This window comes from Myotis davidii, unplaced genomic scaffold (genome assembly GCF_000327345.1).
Source record: "Myotis davidii unplaced genomic scaffold, ASM32734v1 scaffold89, whole genome shotgun sequence".
Lineage (NCBI taxonomy): Eukaryota > Metazoa > Chordata > Mammalia > Chiroptera > Vespertilionidae > Myotis > Myotis davidii.
The window spans coordinates 4,244,153-4,250,819 of NW_006300372.1; positions in this window are offsets into that span (position 1 = coordinate 4,244,153).

A 6,667-nucleotide genomic window follows, 5' to 3' on the forward strand; every position below is an offset into this window, starting at 1 on the left:
CTGTGCACTGTTTGTCCTTATCAATGGATGAGTATCCTGTCCAATCCTCTCATTTTGTAGATGGACAATAAGGCATACATCACAATACGGCAGTGGTTTCCACCCTTGCACTTAGCATCATTGAGAACTAGCTATCTGGGAACTTAAAACATATTTAAAATCCCTTTACCTTTAAACAATTTTGGCTTTACTAAAGAGTTGCAAAGTTAGTACAGAGATGCTCTGCATCCAGCTTCTCTTAATGTGAATATAATTACACAACCATGGTACATTCATCAAAACTAAGAGGCAATTTACTCACATTTTCTCAGGCTTTATCCACTAGTGTCTTTTTTCTGTTCCAGAATACAATCCACAATACTACATTGCATTACGTTGTCATATTTCGTTGGTTGCCTTAAACCTGTGACAGTTCAGCTGTCTTTACCTACCTGTCTTTCATGACTCAGATGCTGGAGTATGGATCAGGAATGTTGTAAAATGTCCCTCAATTTGTGTCTGTTTAATGTTTCCTCAGGTTTAGACGGAGGTTATGGGTTTTTGGAAAGAATGCCACAGAGGTGAAGAGCCCTTCTCATCACATCCTATCAGGGGTTCATGTCGTCGCTGAAGATGTCAACCCCAATCACTTGGTTAAGAAGGTGTCCCCCAGGTTTCTCCACTGTACGTGTAAACTCTGCTAGGTAGGGTCACTAAGTTCAACCTGTGATATTGTGATTTATAGAAATATTTACTTGGTCATTCGGATTGAGGAAAGAGTAAATATAGGGAATATATAAAATGGAGTAATTTTAACCAAGCTACTAAAATTATGAACATTATGAAGGCTGAGCCCTGAGGAAAGACTCCATTCTTATTCTACCTAGCCTGGGAACTAAACTTTTTTGCGCTTTCCAGTCCTGTGTCAATGCTGAATTGGCAGCAAGAATGGCACCAGGTATTAGACCAGTGGGTCAGGCTGGACCTTGGTTCAGCAACCTCAGTACTTGCATTCTGGCTAGGAAAGAATTCAGAGCCAAGACTCAAACCATAAGGGAAAGTTTATTTAGAAAGCCACAAAGGTGGAATAAGTGAGCTGAGAGGTAGAATAAATGGGCCCACGTAACAAGTTAGAGTGTTGGGGTCCAACCCCAGCAGGTACAGGGGTCCCCAAAGGTGTGGACGGAGTCGGTGAAGAAGGAATGACACGAAGACAGCGTTCAGTGGATCAGCAGCCTAGCCAGGATCTCTAGCCAGGATCTCCAGCCAAGTTCTGTCTTTTATTGTCTTGTTACATCTGTATTTATACCAGTTGATTTTAATCCTGTCAATTTCTATTCCAAAGGTTAGGGCGTTTCATATCTCCATTCCAGGGAGTAAAGATTATGTAGCTTAAGGATGATTGTTCGTAGTTAAAGTGATTAACTACCTGCCTGGCATTTAGTTAAGGGGTCGCGACCCACAGGTTGAGAACTGCTGCTCTAGATAGACTCTGAATTTGCTTGATGAGATGACCAAAATATAATTCTCATTTATAACTGGCTTACCCTGGAACTCTTGGAATTTCCTAAGTGTTGAGAGTGAAACAAAGATATTTTTTATTATGCTGTTGAGGTGTATTTTGGAAAATACACAGGGATGGAAACTGGTTGCTCATGGGACTGACCATGTAATTAGAGGGTTGGAACTTTCAGTCCAACCCCAAAACCTTGAGAGAGGGGAGAGCAGCTGGAGGTTGAGCCAACAGCCAATAATTTAATCAATGATGACTGTGTGTCAAAGGCCCCATAAAAATCCCAGAGTATAGGGTTCAGAGAGCTCCTGGGTTGGTGAATACGTGGAAATACTGGGAAAGTGGCACCCTGGAGAGGGCCTGGAATCTCCGCGCCCCTTCCCACGACCATGTCTTATGCATCTGGTTCGCCTGGCTGCTCCTGAGTTACATCCTTTTACAATAAACCAGTGATCTAGCAAGTAACATGTTTCTTTGAGTTCTGTGAGCCGTTTTAGCAAATGAATCAGACCCAAGGAGGGGCTTGTGGGAAGCTCTGATTTATAACCCGTTGGTCAGAAGTTCAGGTAACAGACTGGATTTGCGAGTAGCGTTCTGAGTTGGAGGGAGTTGTTGGAGCCTCCAATCTGTAGTCAGTTGTTCAGAAGCACCCAGAGCCTGGGACTTGCACCTGGTGTCTGAAGTCTGTGTGTGTGTTGGGGTGGGGCGCAGGGCTCTCTTGTAGGACTGATTCCTTAACCTATGGAATTTCATGCTATTATCCGGAGTCAACATAAGGAACATCCAAACCTGTAGAAAATTTTTATGAGTTTATTGAAGCCAAACTGACAATTACCGGGAATGGATTGAGAAAAATGCTCCAGAGAATGGCAGTTTTGCAGTTTATTCCATACATTATACCAGCTGTGGGCAAACTACGGCCCACGGCCGGATCTGGCCCGTTGGGCTGTTCTATCCGGCCCGCAGAGCCGAAAGAGCGGAGGGTTCTCTTGCTCTCCCCTCCGCTCCTTCACCAGCAGCAGTGTTCACATGGCAACGTCGGGAAACACGGCCGCAGCTCCTTCCGCTGAGTCCAGTTTAAGAACCCACTGTGGCCCTTGAGTCAAAAAGTTTGCCCACCCCTGCATTATACTCAAAGGAGGGGACCTAAGGAGGGTTACATGGAACCCATTGGTGGTAGATTAGGGGGGCAGCAAAGCAGGGGGACTTCTCTGGGATTGGATTAAAAGGGAAATGGAGAGGCTCATACTTCTTTTACATTGGTGGCTACAGGATAGTGAACAATGAACATTTACAGCACACAGAGATGGTATGTGGGGATAACAGATGGTATGTGGGGATAGTGAACAATGAACATTTACAGCACATAGAGATGGTATGTGGGGATAACAGATTCCACAGTCTGTGCTCTGGTGGGAGGCTGTGCCCTGAGGGGTCTGGAAAAAAGGGGATTACTCTAACATTCTAAAGATATGTTATTGTAGATGCAAAAAGACAATAGATAGGCTCACGTTAGGTAAAGGTTGGTCTTTGTCAAGGAAAATGACTGCTCAGGACACCATACCTTCAGCGACTTGCTTTCAGTTAAGAGATTTTCCTTTGAGACTTTCCTATGTGGTTACTTCAGGTCTCAGATTGTAAGACCCACCGTGTAGGTTTCTCCTGAGCTTGTCAGGTTTAGCATGTGACCCCAGGGTAGATAGTGTCAGAATTGAGTGAATTCCTAGACACCTGGCTAGTGCCTGAGAATTGCCTGTTGGTATGGGGACTCTTGTCCCACTCTGCCACCCCCCCCTCAGCCCCATCCCCGCACACACACAGGGAATTAGATCTCAGGACTCCAATTTAAACTCAAGGAGAGGGAAATTAAGCTCTACCTTTTGGAGGAAGGAGCATCAAGGAATTCATGGATATATGTTAAAACCACCACAGTACTTTATAGATTTTGGATGGGGATATTTTGCGCCTATGCCATACCTTGTTCTTCCTTGAGGTTCCACCCACTGAATTTAGCATGCACCGGTAGACTTCGCTGCAGCAGTGATTATTGTGGTGTTCTCATGGTGATTTTGTTTTCTTCATTCCTTCTACATTCATTTGAAATGATATTTTTAGTGGATATCTATTTGTACCCCAGTGTGTTTCATGGCCTGGCTCCTCAACTTGGTCAACCTGGACAAGGCCTTCTCTTCAGAGTATCCTTTTCCCTTCCTTTTGTAGTCATCAGATTTTCTGTAAGTTTTGGTATTTAAAAAAAATCGCATGTACCATGGGTTTAAGATAGGCGTTCAAAAATAGTACATGCTAAGCCTGGCTGGTGTGGCTCAGTGGTTGCGTTTTGACCCATGAACCAGGAGGTCACACAGTTCAACTTCTGGTCAGGGCACATGTCTGGATTGCCTGCTCAATCCCCAGTGGGAGGCATGTAGGAAGCAGCCGATTAATGATTCTCTATCATCACTGATGTTTCTATCCTTTTCTCCCTTTCTGAAATCAATTTAAAAAGAAATATTTTTAAATGGTAGTTGTTAAAAAGAAAAGCCTGATTCTACATTTGAACCATTTCTCAGGAGTCTCTTCTAAAGAGTGACTTCATGGCCAAGATGATAGTAATTAGTAGCCTTAAGCTAACACTGTTTCTTCACCTCACTTTGATATACCAAGTTCTAGGGTCTATAATTCAATTACCACCAATTGGGCAAGGATGATATTTGTTTTTCTGTTCTGTACAGCTATGCACGTTTTTAGCATCCCTCAGAGTTTTCAGGTTTTGCCTATAGGAAAATCCATTTGGTTTCTTTAAAGATACACTGAGTCTCTTTAATTCAGTTTTTACATTGATTCAATAAAATGGTTCACTATAGGCACAGCTCAGATCATATATTTGAAGAATTTTTTATATAGCTATTGAGTACAAAATATCTGACTTTCAAGGGCATGTTGATATGAGTAAATTATAGCAATGAAATAACAAAATAATTGTAAATTAATCATACACAAATTATACATATCCTATATAATAAAACTTTAATATGCAAATCAACTGAATGGTGGAACAACTGGTGAAATGAGTGGTTGCTATGATGTGCAATGACCATCAGGGGGCAGATGCTCAATGCAGGAGCTGCCCCTGACCGTCTGCACCCCCACCCTGAGAGGGCAGGGCCGGCCATTGGGCGGTGCCAGGCTGCCAACCAAGGTGGGTGCCAGCCGGGCCCTCCCCCCATTGTCCCACCCACTGGTGCCCCACAGATGGCCCTGATCACTGGCCAGGCCTTGGGACCCTACCCTATATATTGGGAACAGTCTCTTAGATTTAAAATTTAAAACCTGGCAAGGCTGCTCTAACACTGAAAAAACAGGATGATGCAGCAATGACATGCATGGACTCTGGCTTGCACATTTTGTGGTCAGCCCTGATTCTAACACTTATAACTGTATGACAAAGCCAATTACTTAAATTCCCTCTGCTTCAGTTTTCCACCCACGAGATGGGGAAAGTGGTACTACTGCCTCAGAAGGATCATATTGTGCACTACTTTTTATAATCAGGACAAAAAAATGTACCTGCCCATACAACAGCAAGATGCTTTTCACCTGCATGAAAAGTCTGGTCACTGGTGCATGCAGCATCCAGGATTGCGAGAGGGATGTCTGACTGCCGGTTTAGACCCAACATCCCCCAAGGGGTCCCGGATTGCAAGAGGACACAGGCCAGACTGAGGGACACCCCTCCGCCCCGCCCACCACCATGCACTAATTTCATGCACCAGGCCTCTAGTATATGTAGATATACGTGCTCTATATATTTAAAAATAAAACAATAAGATATAAGTATCTTAATATATATATATATTACAATGAAACCTGAGGGTCTGGTGGGGCCTGGAGGAGGGGCCAGCACCTTGGCCTGGAAGGAGGCCTAATTGGAAACTATCAAATAAAAAACTTTATATTAAATCTACAAGGAGTTTCTTCCATTCATTCAAACTGACAGTTTGTTTTCATCTTTTATATAAACACCATTGACTTGATTTCTATAAAGTATTCATTTTGAATTTTTTTTCCAGCAGTGGGGATTAGTTTGTCATGAGCCATCTATACCAGTATTATTTTTGTAATAGTTTGCCAGGACTGGAGGATGCACACCAATGTTGATAAAGGGATGTAACCTCCCACTCTTAGACTCCAGTTTGTTTGAATGTCACATATTTAGTGAAATTTCAACCATCCTTTCCTTTACCAATTGGTCATGCTCAGAATTTTGTTCAGTCCTTATCACATATTATTATAATTAATTTTGAATATTGAACTGGGGTTCAATATAGCACAGTGTTTATTGAAATATAATGCACATATGCCCAGCTGGCATGGCTCAGTCGTTGAGTGTTGACCTATGAACCAGGAGGTCATGATTCGATTCCCAGTCAGGGCACATGCCTGGGTTTTTGGGCTCCATCCTCAGGTGGGGCACGCAGGAGGCTGCCAATTAATGATTCTCTCTCATCATTGATGTTTCTATCTCTTTCTCCTTCTCCCTTCTTCTCTGAAATCAATAAAAACATTTTAAAAAACATATAATGCGTATGTAATACAATTCATCCTTTAAATTGTATAATTCAATGTGTTTTAGTACATCCACCAACTTTTGCAATTATCACCACTGTCTAATTTTAGAACATTCTCATCATCCAAAAAGAAGTCCCATCGGCATTAGCAATCACTCTCCCCATCTCCTGGAAAACACTGATCTACTCTGTCTCTAAGGATTTGCCTTATTCTGGACATTCCATAGAAATGGAATAAAAAAAAGCAAAAAAAGAAATGGAATCATATAATATCTAGCCTTTTGCATATGGCTTCTTTCACTTGCATGTTTTCAAGGTTCAGCATTATAGCATGTATCAGTACGTCATTCTTTTATATGGCCAGATAATATTTCTTTGTATAGATACTAGAGGCCCGGTGCACAAAAATTTGTGCACTGCGGGGGGGGGGTCCTCAGTCCAGCCTGTGCCCTCTAGCAGTCTGGGACCCCTCGGGAGATAACGACCTGCTGGCTTAGGCCTGCTCCCCGGTGGCAGAGGGCAGGCCCAATCCCTAGGTGCAGCCCCTGGTCGGTCTCAGAGCAGGGCCGATTGGGGAGTTGGGGTGCCACCCCCTGTCATGCACATA